The following is a 22469-nucleotide window of genomic DNA, read 5'->3' on the forward strand; positions in this document are numbered from 1 at the left end:
TAAGTAAGTGTTTGTGCATGTGTGGTTACTAGCTTGTAGCGAATAAGGGCTACTTTTCTCTCCAAATACTGGGAACTTGAAAGTGGGAAAGGCCTACAGGCTTTTCCATCCAGCGCCAGCCCCTAGAAAATGAATTGTTTACAAACAGCAGGGTGATCTCCTTGGTTACGGGCAGCGATCACAGTTCAGACTCTGAGGTGGATGGGGCGCCGGGCAATAAAACCTTTCCCTGAGTTTCCTGCTACAACAGAGAACTCATTTGGGAATTCCACAACTCTGAGATAAATCAATTGCTGGGGACACACGGCTGTAATTCCTCCATGCTGACCAGAGAGATGTTCAGGAGCGGGTCAGGCGAACAGGATGTTTTAGTACGGCCATAAAGTATGCTATTCTAAAATGCCTCTATATATGACGTTATTGTAGACCTATATTTCCGTTGCTGTCGTGTGGGCCTATAGCAGGGAGTGTAAATACTAAGCCACAGTGCTTTGCAGTGCTCCAAGTGATGCAATCAAATCAACTTTAGTTATCTAGAGATAAACAAGTGTTGACTTTTAAATGTTTTAATTTGCAGGAGTGCCTCTTGAGATTGTCATGAGTGAACTTGAACTTTAAGTATATTGCGTCACTACATTATAATTTCTGTCACCACACCTACAGTATAGCTCATTGAATTAAAACATAACCTTCAAGCCAGCATGGCTACAACTCATACCAAGAATGATCCCAACTTCATGAGCCCCAGAGTACAGAGTAGACACACAGTGACATTTGACATGACACCTGGGGACGTAGCCCTTCGTCCCCAGAAAGAGAAAGGACGAGGGGTGAAACTGGATGATGAATTACAAGACACATGAAAATACAACACAACCCTGTGCTGGATGCAAACATCCAAACCTCCTCCTCCTCATCGAACTCCCACGCAGCGGCCAAAACAAATAGAGGAATCTGTTTAGAGTCTCAGGCCTCGTTCAAGTAGCGTGACACAAGCTGTTGACAGAGGGACGAAGGGCTACGTCCCCCTGGGAGGAGAGGAAGGACAGATCCTGTCTCTACACAGAGGTCTTGTCGGGTTTGGCTTGAGGGGTCTGTCTGGGAAGACATCCATGCGTGCGTGTGTCAGTCTGTCTGCTTATGTTGAGGTGTAGTGGTTGCCATGGGGATTATATCACATGATCTCATGGTCTGGGCCAGATGCCAAAATCTAATTCCACTTTTTATGACCGACCAGGAATGCAGAAGGACCTAGGGTTGGTGTGTGTGTGTGTGTCTGTCTGTATGTTTGTTGGTATGTTTATTTATGCACTGCTCTGCTCTGTAATTTTCAGTTGAAAAAGTATAAATGTATTGCTTTGTACTGTACTTTTGAGCTTTGGTATTAATGAATCTGTCTCTTTCTATCTCTGTGAGTGTGCTCTTCCATACAGTATATTTGATACTGACTCTCTTGTTTCATTAGTTGGCAATGGTGGCAAACCGCAATATCATCTTTAGCAACACACTGTACCTTTTAATTTATGCAGGTGATTATGATGAGAGGTGTCAGTTAGTGACACCCACCACCCCCTGGTTTCACACCCTGCAGGCAGCTGACACCAGAGCCCAGGGAGGAAGCTGCCAAACCCTCAGGAGTACTGACACAGACAGATGTTTCTGGATTTTCCATGGATGTGTTTTTGTAGAGAGATGGGGAGACAGACACAGTATGTTTTCAGGTCATGGCCATTAATGTTGGGTCTCTTCTTACGGAATACGGTACAAAGAGCCCTGTCCCAGACCTGTATAGATCCTCTCTGTTCGTTCATGGTGATGCCAAACATGACAACAGTAGTCAGAGCAGAGGACTTGGCTGAAGCACACTGTATATATCTGGGACAGATTTGGGACCAGGCTATATTACAATATTTGGCTAAAGCACATACAGTATTATCTGGGACCAGCAGGCTATGAAAGCGTGGTGCTTTCTCAGGGAAATATCCACTTCCACCGGCCCGGAGCACTGGCATATCAACACAGCGGTTGGCGGTCGCAGACAAGACTCACCGGGTTGGGTGTGAATATCTGGGATGTTCGATCACCACATGGGCCCCCCATCCCGGGGCAGAAGACACATCATGATGAACTTTACTGGTGCAGCCAGCCTGGTACTCTCCATTCCTTCCACCATAGATAGTATGGTGCACTTACACTGCACTTGTTGCTGCCCTGTACATGAAACCTCACCTGGGACATGTTCTATGCTATCAAATCTAATTTTATTGGTCACATACACATTTTTAGAAAATGTTATTACAGGTGTAACGAAATGCTTGTGTTCCTAGCTCCAGCAGTGCAGTAATATCTAACAATGAACAACAATACACACAGATCTAAAAGAATAGTGCATTCGGAAAGTATTCAGACTCCTCGACTTTTGCCACATTTTGTTACGTTACAGCCTTATTTTAAAGATTTAAATATATTGTAACGGTTTTGACTTGAGGTTATTATTTATAGGGGTGCCAGGTATGTTGTGCCTACCAGAGAAAACATTGGTTTCTCCTTTTGGTTTGGGAGGGAATGAGTCCCATCTGGTCCGTCAAGTCTACACCAATACAAAGGACTTATGTAAAAGTCTGGATGGAAATACACTTTTCATAAACCCTTAAAACATTGGAAAGAACTTCAAAAACAACTGTATTCCTTTGTGTGGGTTGCATTACCAACATAAATTATTACACACACATATAATAATATAACACAATGAGTTCTGGTTCCTCCAGAAATGTCCTGTACCTCGGGCCTAAAAAGAGTCCAGCCCGGTAAAGAAGTTCAGGGAACTCAAATGACCTTTGTCACGCAATGTTTGTCCATTCATTCAAGTGTAGCGTAAACCCAGTATTAATCATACAATCAATATAACAATTATTTTACCACACAACTTTAAAGCGTATCAACTCTTACTAAGTCCTCAACTACAACTAACTACACAAATCATCACAGTATACATCACATCAAAACAAATGAAATACCGTATACAAAAAGGTTGTAGTCAGTTGGTCAGTCACGGAGAAAGGCACTGAGCAAAGAGTAGATCCGATCCTGGGTAAACTCTATTAGGCTACAAAACACACATTTAAAGGCAACAAAACAAACGGAATAGAGAAGCTTCGGGAACTGAGGGTTCTCAGTTCTCCCATTCCTCTCTGAAGAGCTTTCTTAGCTATTTTCATGTCTCTCCAGAGATCGATTGGGTTCAAGTCCGGGTTCTGGCCACTCAGGGACATTCAGAGACTTGTCCCAAAGCCACTCCTGCGTTGTCTTGGCTGTGTGCTTAGGGTCGGTGTCATGTTGGAAGGTTAACCTTGGTATTCAGGCCAAAGAGTTCAAGCCTATGGGGTTGTAGCTTCAACTCTGCAGCACACACACACACCAATTGATTAATGGACTGCAGAATGTATCGTTTTTTCTCTTGCTTTGTTTGCTTTTTTCCATATAATGTCTATCTCTGATAAGCTACCCAGGAATGAGCTGAAAATAGCCCATATGAATATTTGTATTATAATTAATATTAGAAATATGGTTAATGAAATAAATAACTTGCTAACATCAGATAACATTCATATATGAGCCATTTCTGATACTCACTTAGATAATTAATTTGATGATACAGCAGTAGCAATACAAGGATATAACATCTATAGAAGAGACAGAAATGCTTATAGGGGAGGTGTTGCTGTATATATTCAGAGTCATATCCCTGTATTGCTTGGAGAAGATCTTAAGTAGAGTGTTATTGAAGTGTTTTGGTTGAAGGTTCACTTGGCACACCTAAAGCCTTTTCTTTTGGGGTGTTGCTATAGGCCACCAAGTGCTAACAGTCAGTATCTAAATAATATGTGTGAAAAGCTTGATAGTTTATGTGATGTAAACAGAGAGGTCTACTTTCTTGGGGACCTGAATATTGATTCGTTTTCATCAAGCTGTCTGCTCAAGAGGAAGCTTCTCACTGTAACCAATGCCTGTAATCTGGTTATTAATCAACCTACCAGAGTGTTTACAAACACTACAGTACCAAGATTATCCACATAATGTACCTATTGGATACAGTAATCACAATATAGTGGCTATATACAGGAAAGCCAAAATTCCAAAAGTTGGGCCTAAAATAGTGTATAAGAGATCATACAAAATATTTTGATGTGACTCTTATGTGGATGATGTTAAAAAGATTTGTTGGTCTGATGTGATTAATAAGGAGCATCGAGACACTGCATTTGATTAATTTATGAAATTGCTTCTTCCAATTATTGATAAACATGCACCTGTTAAGAAACTAACTGTTAGAACTGTTAAGGTTCCATGGTTTGATGAGGAATTGAAAAAATGTATAGTTGAAAGACATGGGGCAAAAGGAGTGGCTAATAAGTCTGGCTGTACATCTGACTGGCTGACTTACTGCAAATTGAGAAATTATGTGACTAAACTCAACAAAAAGAAGCCAAGATCAATGATATAAAAAACTTGAGTACTTTAAATTACATTATGGCAGAAGGTCAAATTCAACTCCATCTTTCATTGAATCAGATGGTTTATTCATTACAAAACCATTTGATGTTGCCAATTATTTTAATGATTACTTCATTAGCAAGTAGGAAAATTTAGGCAGGAAATGCCAACAACGAACAGTGAGCCATTGTACTCATGCATAAAAAAAACAAATAATGAAAGAAAAGTATTGCAAGTTAGAATTTTGTACAGTTAGTGTGGGAGAGGTGTAAAAATGATTGTTTTCGATCAATAATGATAAACCTCTTGGCATTGAAAACTTAGATGGAAAGCTACTGAGGATGGTAGCTGACTCTATAGCCACTCCTATCTGTCATATCTTTAATCTGAGCCCAGAGTAAAGTCTTTGTCCTCGTGTCTGGAGGAAAGCCAAAGTAATTTCGCTTCTCAAGAGTGGTAAAGTGGCCTTTATTGGTTCTAACAGCAGACCTATAAGCTTGCTGCCAGCTCTTAGCAAACTGTTGGAAAAAAATGGTGTTTAACCAAATACAATGCTATTTCTCTGTAAACAAATTAACAACAGACTATCAGCATGCTTATGGAGAAGGGCACTCAACATGTACTGCACTGACACAAATGACTGATAATTGGTTGAAGGAAATTGATAAGAAGAAGATTGTGGGAGCTATACTGTTAGATTTAAGTGCAGCCTTTGATATTATTGACCATAACCTGCTGTTGAAAAAACGTATGTGTCATTGCTTCTGAGCTATCTATCTAACAGAACTCAAAGTGTTTTCTTTAATGGAAGCTTCTCTAATGTCAAACATGTCAAATGTGGTGTACCGCAGGGCAGCTCCCTAGACCCTCTATTCTTTTCTATTTTTACCAATGACCTGCCACTGGCATTAAACAAAGAATGTGTATCCATGTATACTGAGGATTCAACCATATATGCATCAGCAACCACAGCTAATGAAGTCACTGAAACCATTAACAAAGAGTTGCAGTCTGTTTTGGAATGGGTGGCCAGTAATAAACCGTTCCTGAACATCTCTAAATCTAAAAGCATTGTATTTGGTACTCATCATTCCCTCAACTGGACCTGGTAATGAATGGTGTGGCTGTTGAACAAGTTGAGGAGACTAAATTACTTGGTGTTACCTCAGATTGTAAACTGTCATGGTCAAAACATATGGATTCAATGGTTACAAATATGGGGAGAGGTCTGTAATAAAGAGATACTCTGCTTTTTTGACACCACACTCCAAAAAGCAAGTTCTGCAGGCTCTAGTTTAGTCTTATATTGATTATTGTCCAGTTGTGTGGTCGAGTACTGCAAGGAAATACCTAATTAAGCTAGAGCTGGCCCAGAACAAAGCATCACGTCTTGCTCTTCATTGTAATCAGAGGGCTGATATAAATACTATGTATGCTAGTCACTCTTGGCTAAGAGTTGAGTAGAGACACTGCATCACTTCTTCTTTTAATAAGAAACATTAATGTGTTGAAAATCCCTAATTGTTTGCATAGTCAACTTACACACAGCTCTGAGACACACACTTACCCCACCAGACATGGCACCAGGGGTATTTTCACAGTCCCCAAATCCAGAACAAATGAAAGAAAGTGTACAGCATTATATAGAGCCCTTATTGCATGGAACTCCGTTCCATCTCATATTGCTAAAATAAACAGCAAACCTGGTTTAAAAAAAACAGATAAGCCTCTCCCCTATTTGACCTAGATAGTTTGTATGTAGTTCTGTCATTGAGCTGTTGTCTATTAATGTTCTGTATTATGTAATGTTTCATGTTTTGTGTGGGCCCCAGGAAGAGTAGCTGCTGGTTTTGAAACAGCTAATGGGGATCCTAATAAAATACTAAAATACCAATCTTGGTTTCATCAGACCAGAGAATCTTGTTTTTTCATGGTCTGAGAGTCTTTATGTACTTTCTGTCAAACACCAAGTGGGCTGTCATGTGCCTTTTACTGAGGAGTGGCTTCCGTTTGGCCACTACCATAAAAGCCTGATTGGTGGAGTGCTGCAGAGATGGTTGTCCTTCTGGCTGATTCTCCCATCTCCACAGAGGAACTCTAGAACTCTGTCAGAGTGACCATCGGGTCACCCTGACCAAGGCCCTTCTCCCCCGATTTCTCAGTTTGGCCAGCGGCCAGCTCTAGGAAGAGTCTTGGTGGTTCCAAACTTCTTCCATTTAAGGCCACTGTGTTCTTGGGGACCCTCAATGCTGCAGAAATGTTTTGGTAGCCTTCCCCAGATCTGTGCCTCAACACAATCCTGTCTCGGAGCTCTACGGACAATTCCTTCGACCTCATGGCTTGGTTTTTGCTCTGACATGCACTGTCAACTGTGGGACCTTATATAGACAAGTGTGTGCCTTTCCAAATCATGTCCAATTAAATGACTTTACCACAGGTGGACTCCAATCAAGTTGTAGAAACATCTCAAGGATGCTCAATGGAAACAGGATGCACCTGAACTCAGTTTCGAGTCTCATAGCAAAGGGTTTGAATACTTATGCAAATATGGTAGTTATGTTTTTTGTTATAAATTTACAAAGAAATCTAAAAACCTGTTTTCACTTTGTGATTATGGGGTATTGTGTGTAGATTGTTAAGGGAAAAATAAATAATTTAATCAATTTTAGAATACGGCTGTAAAGTAACAAAATGTTGAAAAAAGTCAAGGGGTCTGAATACTTTGCGAATGCACTGTAAAATAATGGAATTAGAAATCTAACACAAAAAAACTTTCTGGGCTAATAATGTAAGAGATAACACAACATTTGTTTTACAATACTGCAAAGTTTCTTAGGAGCAGGAAGCAGAGCTGCCATGTCTGTTGGCACCATCTCATATAGCTATAGAGATGTCACTAGGCTATGTTGAGCCAGCAATGGTAATGATCGCCTATCATAAATCGCCATGGTAAATGTTACTCTCAAATGTCTGACATACTGTAGGGCAACCTACAGGATAAACTTGAGTTGTAGCATTCTCTATACTGTTTTCCCATGCAGGAAGAAGAGTGCTCACTCCATAGGGTCCCCTGTGGAACAGTGGGTAGAGGATGCCATTTGCAACTTTCGGGTTGTGGGTTCGACTCCCACGGGGGACCAGTACAAAAATGCCCCACTACAGTAAGATAAGATAAGATAAGAGTCTCTGCTAAATTACTGAAACGTGTAAAAATAAACGCATTGGCATAAAGCTCTACATTCTGGTGATGCTTTTTACAGGATAACCTGCAGAGGGCAGCAATTTGTAACTTTTGGGACTTTGTCCTTTATCCTGTACACAAGCGCAACAGCAGCACTGAGTAAGATAACATCATTCTTAAAGGCACTATGCAGGTATCATGACCATCCTCCCAATGAGCCCATCCTCTTTGGCAGTTCTGGGCAGAAGGCACCTGTAAACACTGATTTAGGATTAGTGAATTCTTACCTTCACCATAAGGGAAAGAAATGCAAAGCTGACCTTAGATCAGTGTCTCTGACAAAGAACTGACAAGAACACAGAAATGGGTTATAGGGTCCATTAGGCTGGTCATCAGATTGTCAGTGTGTCTGATACAGCCTAGATCCCTCTGAATGGTGATTCTTCCTTTCACCACGTCCTGTAACTGTTTATGTCTAGGCCTGACTCACCCTGACCTGTCTGAGAGATCAAATCAAATCAAATTACTAGTCACATGCGCCGAGTACAACAGGTAGACCTAACTGTGAAATGCTTACTTATGAGCCCTAACCGACAGTGCAGTTTAAATTATATCTTTAAAAAAAATATATATCGGGGACCTTTTGACCCCGAGTGACCTCACAACAAGTCAGTTGTTTACTTCTCAATATCACGCCAACTGAAGTATACACAACAATCCGTTTGCAGAGGTTGAAAATCCCTCTTTGTCGGGTTTTCTAATCTCTCAGTGTTTCTGGTTGACTCTATGTATGCACACATGACTGTAAGTCGCTTTGGATAAAAGCGTCTGCTAAATGGCATATATTATTATTATTATATTATTTCTGACCGTTCATCTATTGGAGAGGGGTGACACCACCTTGTAACCCTTCACAGTCTTGTCTGTTGTCTCCCCTTGAAAGGGTCCCATGTCCGTTTCTCTGGTCTATTTCTCCCATAAAAGCATGGTATGCCTCTCCGCCCACGTTCAATCTTACAATGATAGCCTATCTATATATATCCTCAGTATTTTGGTGCTTCCAGAATCGTACGATATGGGACAATGAATGTAATGGCACTGTGCGCCAACCACTGTACTAAGAATACCAGGCCCTTTCTAAGAATCTAAGAATACTAGAATAAGTTAAGCATACTATGATCCAATTAGTATACATGATGTCAAAAACTTCAAGTTCCATTTGTCAGACTTTAGCTTGGAGCTTTGTGCCCCCTACTGGGGAAAGGGGAAGGAAACATGTAAAACAAGAAGTGGAGCTCCAGTATGGAAGAGGAGAGAAGTAATGGTGGAAATTCAGCTAGACCTCCGTACCATACACCCTGCATACCATACACCCTGCATACCATACACCCTGCATACCATACACCCTGCCCTGCATCCCATACACCCTGCATACCATACACCCTGCCCTGCATCCCATACACCCTGCATACCATACACCCTGCCCTGCATCCCATACACCCTGCATACCATACACCCTGCCCTGCATCCCATACACCCTGCCCTGCATCCCATACACCCTGCATACCATACACCCTGCATACCATACACCCTGCATACCATACACCCTGCATCCCATACACCCTGCATACCATACACCCTGCCCTGCATCCCATACACCCTGCCCTGCATCCCATACACCCTGCATACCATACACCCTGCCCTGCATCCCATACACCCTGCCCTGCATCCCATACACCCTGCCCTGTATCCCATACACCCTGCATACCATACACCCTGCCCTGCATCCCATACACCCTACCCTGCATCCCATACACCCTGCATCCCATACACCCTGCATACCATACACCCTGCCCTGCATCCCATACACCCTGCATACCATACACCCTGCCCTGCATCCCATACACCCTGCCCTGCATCCCATACACCCTGCATACCATACACCCTGCATACCATACACCCTGCATACCATACACCCTGCCCTGCATCCCATACACCCTGCATACCATACACCCTGCCCTGCATCCCATACACCCTGCCCTGCATCCCATACACCCTGCATCCATCCCACTGCTGGCATGCATCTGAAGCTAAGCAGGGTTGGTCCTGGATGGGAGACCAGGTGGTGTTGGAGGGGCCGTAGGAGGCACACTTTCCTCTGGTCTAAAAGAATATCCTCGTGCCCCAGAGCAGTGATTGGGGACATTGCCCTATGTAGGGTGCTGTCTTTCGGATGGGATGTTAAATGGGTGTCCTGTCTCTCTGTGGTTACTGAAGATCCCATGACACTTATTGTAAGAGTAGGGGTGGTAACTGTAAAGAATTGCTATTTTCTTATGCAAGTGATCAGCCTACTGCTAAATACATGGCTACAACTCACAGTAAAGCCTGTGGGGTCCCCTACAGGATAGCTCCCACATTACACACTGACTGCCAAACCAGCGCACACACATAGTCTCCTTTAGCTGAACATTGTGTGACGGCGGGATTCTAGAGTGACGGATGTGACGGCGGGATTCTAGAGTGACGTACGGCCCAGCTGAGCCAATGGCGGAAGACTACAGACTACACCCCAGCTGAACCAATCCAAAGATCCGATCTCCCAGGATCAACCTACTTTTTGTTTTGTATAAATTGTATTGTAACGGTTCACTCTTTCTCTTTTCCTGCTGTTCTGTGCGAGCGAATGGGAGAGCCGTATTTACGTGTACCAGATATTCTCACTCTGAAATAAACTGTCGCTTGTCGTACAATTTTAACACCTTGTCTGAATCGATCCTTAACCGGCTCACCCTTCTAATATCCTTTTATCAACATAACCCTGGTGTCCTGGCTAAATTCCCAAACTGAACCTCATACCATCATGACTATCTAATCATCCCCAGCTTCCAATTGGCTCATTCATCCTGCCTCCTTTCCCTTGTAACTATTCCCCAGGTCATTGCTGTAAATGAGAATGTGTTCTCAGTCAACATAACTGGTAAAATAAAGGTAAAAAAAACACAGAACACATTGCTGCTAGGAATGTAGACCAGTTATGTTATCAGGCAATCCTCACAGTTGAAAGGCTCATATGTGAAGAGGCCAACTAGGTTAAATGGCAAAGGTCACTTCCTTCTCAGTAAACACCAGGCGTATACAAAATACCCACAAGGGATTATACAATATCACTGGATTCATTCTGCTCAGTAGGAGTCATGAAAGCCCAAAAAAAGAGAAATGGCTCCACAGAACTGTGAACCATCTCTATGCTTCGTCCTTAACATGTCCCACAGTTTATAGTTTGTTGAGCAAGATGCGGCTATGGCTATTAGCCATGCTGCTAATTCGGCCCTGCTAGCTGTTGGAGTGGGGCTAGCCTAGCCTTCACGCATATATGCTCTATGGCTGTTGGAGTGGGTCAAGCCTAGCCTCTGATGGCTGCTCCAGTGGGGCTAGCCTAGCCTGTGCTAGCTTTTGGAGTGGGGCTAGCTGTTGCAGTGCTCGTGTTGCCGTTATTAAGCCTTGCTGCTTTGCATGATGTATTGTTGTCTCTACCTTCTTTCCCTTTGTGCTACTGTCTGTGCCCAATAATGTTTGTACCATATTTTGTGCTGCTACCATGTTGTGTTGCTACCGTGTTGTTGTCATGTTGTGTTGCTGTCTTGCTATGTTCTGTCTTAGGTCTCTCTTTATGTAGTGTTGTGTTGTCTCGTCGTGATGTGTGTTCTGTCCTATAGTTATATGTAAATATATCTATATCTATTTATCTATATATGTATATGTATATATATATATATATATATATATATATCTATCTATCTATATATATATGTGTGTGTATTTATATACACTGTATATATATATTTTTAAATCCCTGCCCCCGTACCCTTCAGGAGGCCTTTTGGTAGGCAGTCATTGTGAATAAGAATTTGTTCTTACTGACTTGCCTAGTTAAATAAAGGTGTGTTTATGTGCCCAGACTTGAGGTGGGATGATCTCTCTGTAATCCATGCTTGCCCAACGGCCCGCTGCCTGCTATAATTAGGGTCACTCGATCCGCCCCACTACGGGGGAGGGGGTGGGGGGTTAAATATATATACCTAATATATTTAAATATATTGGGAAAATGTATTTAGCATATAAATATATGTACATTATTTGTAAATTGCATGTGTAAAATACACACCTCAGAGTTTTCTACCCCGATGATAATGTCGAGTCTCACTGACCTCTGGTACCTTAGCATTAGGTTTCCAAAGTTGCGTTTTCACTGATTGAAGTGGATTTAACAAGTGACATCAATAACCGACCCTAGCTTTCACTTGGATTCACCTGGTCATGGAAAAAGCAGGTGTTATTAATGTTTTGTATACTCAGTGTATAAACCTCTATGTAGAAGTATATGAAAATGGCCAATTTTGTAATATGTCCATATATTTTTGTACATATATTTAAATATGTACATATCAGGTTTAAACATATATTTTGATATCTGTAATTTACATATACGTAAATACATGTACATATACCAGCCTGACACTGTGATTGTAATCGTTTCTGTTTAATCCATGTGGTGTTTTTAATCAAACTAAATGGTTAGCCACACAGTGAAAACATCCATAGTTGATTTATAACCAGTTTAGCTCACTGTTGCTCACGGCAACAGACCCTCAAGGGTAGTTGTCTGTCTGTCTGTCAGACTAAAATCTCATGTATCTAAGAATTTGGACAGCTACAATATCAGTTCAATAAGCTTTGAACTCTTTACTAAGAATAACACATATTGTTATTTGCTAGCACAGCAGGCTGAGGTAGTAACCAATTAGGCCATTGACCAGCTGTCGAGGTCACAATTGATGTCACTCTTCCCCCTTGATGGTGATTAGTTAAGCATTAAGCATCTCCTCATTGATTGACTTGCTGGGAAAGAGGGAATTGATCGGCTATTTAAAACCACTCATTTGTATTGACCGTAATGTATTGACTAACACTGGCTGGAGTCTCCTGTTTGGAGATTTGAACCTTTACGCTAACAAATCTAAGATGGAAAACATCAGGGCCCGGTTTCCAAAAGCATCGTAGGAGCATCGTTAAATCTCCGGGATGTTTCCCAAAAACATTGTTTTTAAAGTTGCACTTGAAAACGCTCTTAATCTAACGACCGCCTCAGACCACTAGTAGAAAAGCTAAGTCAAATCAAATCAAATGTATGTATAAAGCCCTTCTTACATCAGCTGATATCTCAAAGTGCTGTACAGAAACCCAGCCTAAAACCCCAAACAGCAAGCAATGCAGGTGTAGAAGCACGGTGGCTAGGAAAAACTCCCTAGAAAGGCCAAAACCTAGGAAGAAACCTAGAGAGGAACCAGGCTATGAGGAGTGGCCAGTCCTCTTCTGGCTGTGCCGGGTGGAGATTATAACAGAACATAGCCAAGATGTTCCAATGTTCATAGATGACCAGCAGGGTTAAATAATAATAATCACAGTGGTTGTGTGCAACAGGTCAGAACCTCAGGAGTAAATGTCAGTTGGCTTTTCATAGCCGATCATTCAGAGTATCTCTACCACTCCTGCTGTCTCTAGAGAGTTGAAAATAGCAGGTCTGGGACAGGTAGCACGTCCGGTGAACAGTGCGTGGTTAGATGCTTTTTTGCCCTCCCAAGTCACTTTATACACAGAAGATCTCCGCTAAACATAGAATCCCATGTTTTATCTGTCTCTCTGTGACTGCTGATAACTTCACAACAAAGTTGACTACAAATACAAAGTTGCCTACAGTAGGCTATAGGCCTATGTAAATCATATTGCAATACATTTAACGTTCAATCAATTTAGTTCTATTTTGATACTTGTATGCTACTGTCTGTAATTTGTCTCAATATATGTCATGATGTGTAACAACATGTACACATCTTGATTTAGTGCATTATTAAAGAGTAAGCATTATAATAAGCTGCCTAATATTTGCAGCAATAGGTGATAATATCTTTCTAGTAGCTTATCCATCGTCAGTACTGTGGAATAATTAGAATGTTAAGGTAAGATTTGAATAGAGAAAGCTGATCCGAGAGCAGCGTTGCCTTTCGATCCTATCAGTATCAACCCAGGCCTCAATGACGCACTTAGCGAACGTTCTCTCTGCGTGGTATTTTGGGAAACCTATTTAACATCTTCGGACGTTGTAGGAAAGATGCATCGTTAAAACGCTCATAAGCCTAAATGCCAACACTTTTGGGAAACCGGGCCCAGGTTGATTATTCCTGGCAATGATTAGCTGGCGAAGCATGGCTGTAGATCTAAGTGATCTGTTGTGGTATTGATATAGCTGTGGACCCCAGGAAGAGTAGATGCTGCTTCTGCAAAGGCTAATGAGGAACCAAATAAACAAAACAGCTACCAACAGCGAGCCCCTAACTACCAAAACCACCCAGCAGGAACACATTCAGGTAGACATGTCAAAAAAAGAACTGACAAGATTCCTTACTCTACATGTAATAGAGCCACGTCTGTTCTACTAAATATAGTTCTATCTGAGTGTTCCACACCACTGTGCCCTACTTCCTTTACTGGTATCCTGAGTGAAAGACGATGTGGAGAAAAGCTGCAGTCTAAGAGAGATTGGACCATAGCTTAAGCCTGTTATAAGGTCTAACTGGACTATATGACAGACAGACGGTGTACTGTACCCTCCTCACACCTCATGGGTAGCTCAGTACTGGGCCCCATGCCAGCCTGACACAGCACCATGCTGTATCCTGGAGGCCAGAGCTCATATCCAGTGCTGTGTTTGTAACATGCCTCAGTCAATCAGTAGCCTTAAATAAGGAGGGAACGGTTGAGGGAAACATGTTCTAGGGGGAGAAAATAGCCTGATAATTGCTCCTGACATTTGATGAGTTCCAGAGTGGCACAAGGTGTGGCTGTGACAAGATACGCTCTCTGTCATTTTTAGTATGACCGTCCCTAGCTACGTGATGTCATAGACGGGACAACAACAAGGGCCACTGCAACCAGTGGGGCCGTTTTTAACCAATTGGAACTCAATGACCTTGTATTCTTTCACTAGCTCACATTTAGCAGGGAACCCAGTACTTGTGCCGTCTTATCCAATCCTTCGACCTCATGGCTTGGTTAATGCTCTGACATGCACTGTCAACTGTGGGACCTTAGATAGACAGGTGTCTGCCGTTACAGACCATGTCAAATCAATTGAATTTACCCCATGTGGACTCCAATCAAGTTGTAGAAACATCTCAAGGATGATCAATGGAAACAGGATGCACCTGAACTCAGATTTGAATCTTATAGCAAAGGGTCTGAATACTTATGTAAATAACATATTTCTGTGTTTTTATTTTTTATAAATTCGCAAAAATGTCTAAAAATCAATTTTTGCTTTGTCATTATGGGGTCTTGTGTGTAGATTGATGAAGGGGGAAAATCAATTTCATCAATTTTACAATAAGGCTGTAATGTAACAAAATGTGGAAAAAGTGAAGGGGTCTGAATAGTTTCTGAATGCATTGTATATGTTCAATCCAGAAATGGTTCATCCAATCAGCCTAAAACCTAATCCCCTCTTTATTCACTAGCTCACCAGCAATATGTCTCACACCAGGCTTCGTCTGGACCTCAGGCTGAGCAGGTCCAGCCTCCTCTGACAAGTTTAGAAGCTGGGGATTCACCCTGTAACACCAAAGCTATAGGATTCCACATGTACGGCACTTTCAGACATTAAAATGAGGCCTTTTCATCTGCTGCTGAGTGTCTAATGCAGCACGGACACTCATACATCACTCCAGGCCTAATGTACTGTGTATAGACGCAGCGAGTGGCCAATGCTCCCCGCCTGCTCTGTGGCTTTAGGAGTCTGAGCAGGATACAATCAGACCAACCATTTAATATGTATATTTGTTTACTTGAGCCCGATCACTACCACTACACCTACATACACCTGTCTCATCCTGAAATCTGTACAATCTTAGAAAAAAGGGTTCCAACAGGGTTCTTCGGCTGTCCCCTTTCCACAGAAGGTTCTACATGGAACCGCATAGGGTTTTACCTGGAACCAAAAAGAGTCCTTTCAAAGGGTTCCCCTATGGGGACAACCGAAAAACCCTTTTAGGTTCTAGATAGCATACTTTTTTCTAAGAGTGTACCTATTTCTACCTATCTGTGAGAGGAGTCTATCAGCTGTTTTTACAGCGCACTACCCAAAGGCCACTGTGTGATTTGACTTGATTGTAGGGAAAAAGGAATGTTGAACTGTGTAAATACTGCAGTGCAGGCTTGTTTTGACAGAGCTCATGGTCACTCTGGTAGCTAGGCCAGAAGGTCTCAAGAGGGACTAGTAAACAACTCACTTCTCTGCCTCCCTACATATTCTCTAACTGGGGAGAGAAAAGTCCCTACAGCTCTGAATTCTCCTTCAACCCACAGATTCAATGACTGCAGTGCAGCTTGAAGCTATGCTGTGATTCTAAATGACAAATAGAGGATTAAAAATAAACATGCTGATATTTAGCCACGTTGGCTGGCAGGCAGAAGGAGGAGGGGATGTGGGGGTGAACAACATTAGAATTTCTCTTCGGATATATATATATATATATATGAGAGAGAGAGGGAGCTCTTTTCTCAGAGACTACACCAGTGGCATTCTGTGAGGAAACAGGATACCTGGTCTAAAAAGGAAGCAACCTCGCTGCTCTTTGGGGAGCTACATGTGCTTGGCTCGAGTCCCACTGGCACTGGTCAACCCCGCTACAGCCCCCATCTCAACCCCCTCTCTAGCCACTGTCTCTCTGACCATCCCCCATCTCAACCCCCTCTCTAGCCACTGTCTCTCTGACCATCCCCCATCTCAACCCCCTCTCTAGCCACTGTCTCTCTGACCATCCCCCATCTCAACCCCCTCTCTAGCCACTGTCTCTCTGACCATCCCCCATCTCAACCCCGGACCCTCTCTAGCCCCCATCTCTCTGACCAGCCCCACCTCTCTAGCCACTGTCTCTTTGACCAGCCCCCATCTCAACCCCGGCCCCTCTCTAGCCCCCATCTCTCTGACCAGCCCCCATCTCAACCCTGGCCCTCTCTCTAGCTCCCATCTCTCTGACCAGCCCCCGTCTCAATCCTGGCCCCTCTCTAGCCCCTGTCTCTCTGACCAGCCCCCATCTCAACCCCCTCTCTAGCCACTGTCTCTTTGACCATCCCCCATCTCAACCCCTATCTAGCCACTGTCTCTTTGAACCATCCCCCATCTCAACCCCCTCTCTAGCCACTGTCTCTTTCAACCATCCCCCATCTCAGCCCCCTCTCTAGCCACTGTCTCTTTGACCATCCCCCATCTCAACCCCCTCTCTAGCCACTGTCTCTTTGACCATCCCCCATCTCAGCCCCCTCTCTAGCCACTGTCTCTTTGACCATCCCCCATCTCAGCCCCCTCTCTAGCCACTGTCTCTCTGACCATCCCCCATCTCAACCCCCTCTCTAGCCACTGTCTCTCTGACCATCCCCCATCTCAGCCCCCTCTCTAGCCACTGTCTCTTTGACCATCCCCCATCTCAACCCCTCTCTAGCCACTGTCTCTCTGACCATCCCCCATCTCAACCCCCTCTCTAGCCACTGTCTCTTTGACCATCCCCCATCTCAACCCCCTCTCTAGCCACTGTCTCTCTGACCATCCCCCATCTCAACCCCCTCTCTAGCCACTGTCTCTTTGACCATCCCCCATCTCAACCCCCTCTCTAGCAACTGTCTCTTTGAACCATCCCCCATCTCAGCCCCCTCTCTAAACAATGTCTCTCTGACCATCCCCCATCTCAACCCCGGACCCTCTCTAGCCCCCATCTCTCTGACCAGCCCCCCTCTCTAGCCACTGTCTCTTTGACCAGCCCCCATCTCAACCCCGGCCCCTCTCTAGCCCCCATCTCTCTGATCAGCCCCCATCTCAACCCTGGCCCTCTCTCTAGCCCCCATCTCTCTGACCAGCCCCCGTCTCAATCCTGGCCCCTCTCTAGCCCCTGTCTCTCTGACCAGCCCCCATCTCAAACCTGGCCCCTCTCTAGCCCCTGTCTATCTGACCAGCCCCCTCCATGGCCTCCCTCAGACCACATGATGGACAAACCACAAGACCTGGTCCAGCACTAACACACTGGGTTCAGTGAGTCCAGGTCTTGGTGCTATTGGATTTATTGAATTACAGTACCAGTCAAAAGTTTGGACTCACCTACTCGTTCAAAGATTATTATAATAATTTTTTACTATTTTCTACATTGTAGAATATTAGTGAAGACATCAAAATGATGAAATAACACATGGAATCATGTAGAAAATAGTAAAAATAAAGAAAAACCCTTGAATGAGTAGGTGTATCCAAACTTTTTACTGGTACCGTAGGTGTGGTTGTGGTTGTGCTAAGCTGGAACAAAAGCCTGCATGCACATTATCAATGTCCACAGCAGTAGGAGGGGCAGCTTGTGGGGTATGTCGGTTTTAATGCAGTCAACACCTGTGTCAACTTTCTGAAGAAACTCCCTGTGTGGTTTCAGTTCATCTGCAATTGGGGCCAAAGAAGTGTTACTGCAGAATCCAACTACTGTCATGAGGAGACAGATGAAGTGTTGATGAAGCCTGGCAAACACCCTGGCCAGCCCCCCTTAAACCCTTAGTGAAGGGATTTGGCTGAGGGGAAGAAGGGAGGAGTCTACAGCCATGGTTGGTATTAGGGGCCACGGCCTCACAGCACATGTTAATGAGACAGAATGATGGTGGCAGTAACGGGAAGATCTCACTGCCTGCAGACATGGCTTCATATCTGGCCTCACAGCAGCATCAGCTGTACCTGTTCATGTATTCATTTGATACCTGCACGGACGCACACACACACACACACACACACACACACACACACACACACACACACACACACACACACACACACACACACACACACACACACACACACACACACACACACACACACACACACACACACACACACACACACACACACACACACACACACACACACACACACAACTCTGAAGGTAAACAGATCACTAACCCAATTCCCCTCTAGCTCTAGACAGCAGGAGGTGTGACTAATGCTTGTCAGTCTGATGTACTGATTACTGCCCCACTTCCCCCAAACTGTCAATCACACTGAAGGAACCGGACGGCAGAGCATGCTAGTGCCAAACCAAGGTAACAATCTCTACGGTAACCATGGGCTCAACACTGCATCAGTACCCCATCCAATCCATCACTCTGCACAAATGGCCCAATGGAATTTATAAGCCCAAATCCCTGGGGTCTGCTGACTCAGCTGTTCCTTGATCCCTCTCTCCTCACCCCCCTGTCTCCCTTGTTCATCCCACACATACTGTACACTCCTACTGGGACTTCACATGTAACCTGGGCATACACAGTGGAGGCTGGTGAGGGGAGGGCAGCTCATATTAATGACGGTTTGATACTGTTCCATTACTATGAGCCCGATCTTTGATTTAAAGTTTTACCAGCCACTGGCATACACACACTGTCAGAGCCTCCCTAGGCCCTAGCTGCCACACCACATCCACACACCCTCAGACCCTCCCTAGGCCCTAGCTGCCACACCACATCCACACACCCTCAGACCCTCCCTAGGCCCTAGCTGCCACACCACATCCACACACTCTCAGACCCTCCCTAGGCCTTAGCTGTCTCACCACATCCACACACTCTCAGATCCTCCCTAGGCCCTAGCTGTCTCACCACATCCCAGGCTTACAGTCAGATTACAACGCCTGAGGAGGCAGGCACCACGGACAGGCCACGCCATGTCAGAAATACTTTAAGAAATGAGATGGGAAACTCATTGGCCAATGAATAGAGGAAAGTACTATGCTGCCCCACCCAGCAGACTGTCAACCAATCAGGTTCATGTTGTCATGCAGTTGGTAAGCTAATCGTCAAGCATTCCCTTCTAAAAGGTGGTATGAAGGTATGAGTCGAGAAACCTGCCTATTGTCCTCCAAAGTATGAAATGTCACGATTTCAAAGCTATATGATATTACAGAGAACAGGTTAATTATCTCCCATCTCAGAAAATATTTGTAATGTTGTGCTTCTTGTTCACGTAATTCATGCTAATGTTGGATTTTGGAGCTGGTGCCCAATTGACTCCCACTGACTCCTTGAAGGAGGGCATTCCTTGTGGGATTGTACCCAGAATGCACCGCACGGTCCATTGACAACATACGGGCAACATACACAATGGTCGTTAATATGAATCCAATGACGTTTCCCATCTCCTCATTTCTTAAAGTATTTCAGGTCAGGCCTGGTTGTGTTAGCCTGTCGCTTGGACTCACAAACCACTCTGTTGGGTCTCAGGCCTTTTAAAAGTTCATATGGAGCATTGCTGGGTGTCCTTCTGTCAGGTCAAATATTTGCTTACAGCACAGATTAGTGTTGGGTTTAGGTTTAGTGTTGGGCTTATCAGGGGCATGTCTAGAGAAGAGCATGGAGCTTCGGCAGGTTATAGATTAAGGAAGACAGACACAGACCATTCCTGTTTTATGCATGGATTGATGACCTCTAATGTTCAGACTCAACGCTGGAGGGATTGACATAAAGTTCTGAACTACAGTTAGCAGGTTAGACGAGGGGAGAGGCAGTCACTGACTAACACCATAGCTGTTTGTTTCCTGAATGCCTTGGTGACACTAAATGTTCAGACTTTAACACTAGAGGGATTGACATAAATGTCTGAACTATAGAAAGTATGTCCACGAGGAGAAAGGTAGGCGTTGACGCCGAATGATTTGGTGATGGTTAATGTTCACACTTAAGGCAAGAGGGATCAACCTAAAAGGTCTGTACTGTCACCGAAGATGATGTGGTCCTTTTCATGTTACACAAACATCCAATGTGCTTTACCACTGTAGGGTTGCCATGCCAAACCCTGGAGCCTCCTGGGAATTGATAACATAAATGTAAACAATGTTGAAGGAGCTCTAATGGTCTTTAGGTTAGGAACCCTGAACGACCAACTCTTCTTGGGTCACATATTGACCATACTGTACCCACTAAATGAGCTACTCTAAACGTGGGAATGATCTGCTCTAGCTTGAGAAATGACGACCAAACACAGAGGGGCTTGCTTTGGGCGCCATGTTTGCGCCAGTCTGATCCACAGCCAGAAGAATCTGGTCGCTGCTAAAAATGTATTGATGACGGCCAGGCATCCGCCTCCCTCTCCCTGCTCTGGGGCGACACGTTCAAAACGGAGCTGCTAGGTGAAGGCCTGATAACCCCATCTGGCTCAGCCTCTCCATATCCCCCACAGCCCCCTGGGGATCTGAGACGCACAGGGCCCTGAGCCTGGACCCGCTGCCCTTAGGAAATACCCTGCTGCTGTCACTGTACCACTTCAGTGTAGAACATCCATAGGCCAGCTTTGTTGATCTTTGTCTTTGATGTGTGGTAAGGAAATTGACTAGAACATAATCAGAACTTAACGTCACTATTGCCCAGTGGAATAGGTGGTAAATACTTCCTGCACTTCTCAGTTGACAATCGATAAATATGTTCATAATAGCTGCAGTCAATCACATGGGATTATGTTTGACTGGAAACTGACTCTTAGAAAAAAGGGTTCCAAAAGGGTTTTCCAGCTGTCCCCATTGGATAACCATTTTTGGTTCCAGGTAGAACCCTTTTGGGTTCCATGTAGAACCATCTGTGGAAATGGTTCTAGATGGAACCCAAAAGGGTTACACCTGGAACCAAAAGGGTTCTTCAATGGGATACGCTATGGGGACAGCCAAAGAACCCTTTCGGTTCTAGACAGCACCTTTTTTTCAGTACAATATTCTATCCAGATACACAAACACAACATCAATACTCATGCAGATATGCACCCAAAACATCAGTAATGATGCAAAGATGTCAAATCAACAGGAGTCAATAGGATTGATAGTGGATCTGTAAACCAACTCCCTCAGCTGACCTCACTGAGAATACAACAGTGAGCAGAGTGGTCTATGTGGTCACGACATGTTCCCTTCGTGCAGTCTACCTGCCCTGTCTGATTAGCCACAACACCGTCACAGCAACACCCTCCCAACACCAGCCTGTCTCCATACACTGCAGAATGCACATGATAAACTGAATGAAATACTGTAGACAAAGAGGGTTGTCATGGGTACAGAGAGAGAAGTCCATGTAGTTTGACCTCCTTCTCTGGGTTTAGCTGCAGTGTGTAGCTGACAACCAGTCTTACCTCAGAGAGCGGTGAGTCAAAGCTGTAGTCCAGACCGCTGCTTGCTGCTACTGCTGCAGTGTCACTGTGTTGCTCTGTAGCAGGAAATGAGAGAGGAAATGTTATCCAGTGTGTAGTGTTTCCACGTCTTCCTTCCCTGATCAAGCCCTTTTTCTCCTCTCCTGTGTCCTCAGCTTGCCTCTGTCTGTACAATCCAGTTAGAGCGATGGGGGAGGAGGAGGGGGGTGAATCACTCTCCCGCCAATGCTGACAGAGAGAGGGAGCGCGCCTGGGAGAGAGAGAGACAGAAAGAGGGGGAATGAGACGCTGCTGTGATAGAGGACTGGATAGAAGGACAGTGTGGTGCAGTGGAGAGAAATGACTGGGGAGGGAGAGAAGGAGAGCTAGAGAGGGAGGGAAGGAGAGAGAGAGGGAGGGAGGGAAGGAGAGAGAGAGGGAGGGAGAGGGTAAAGGTACAGATAGAACCTGGCATGTAGATATCTGCCTCGCTGCTAAATTTAACCTACCCCTAATGACACACACACACACACACACACACACACACAC

The 22469-nt window shown here is 44.2% G+C and overlaps 1 protein-coding gene across 1 annotated transcript in view; it reads right to left on the minus strand.

Moving 5' to 3' along the window:
* Positions 1-22255, minus strand: part of LOC124010813 (filamin A-interacting protein 1-like) — a 96795-nt gene extending 74540 nt beyond the window's left edge. Inside the window, exon 1 of the mRNA XM_046323493.1 lies at positions 21924-22255. The gene's annotated coding sequence lies outside the window, so the exon portion shown is untranslated. The remainder of the gene's footprint in view (positions 1-21923) is intronic.
* Positions 22256-22469: the final 214 nt, after the last annotated feature.

The sequence above is a fragment of the Oncorhynchus gorbuscha genome, linkage group LG23, assembly GCF_021184085.1.
Source record: "Oncorhynchus gorbuscha isolate QuinsamMale2020 ecotype Even-year linkage group LG23, OgorEven_v1.0, whole genome shotgun sequence".
NCBI lineage: Eukaryota > Metazoa > Chordata > Actinopteri > Salmoniformes > Salmonidae > Oncorhynchus > Oncorhynchus gorbuscha.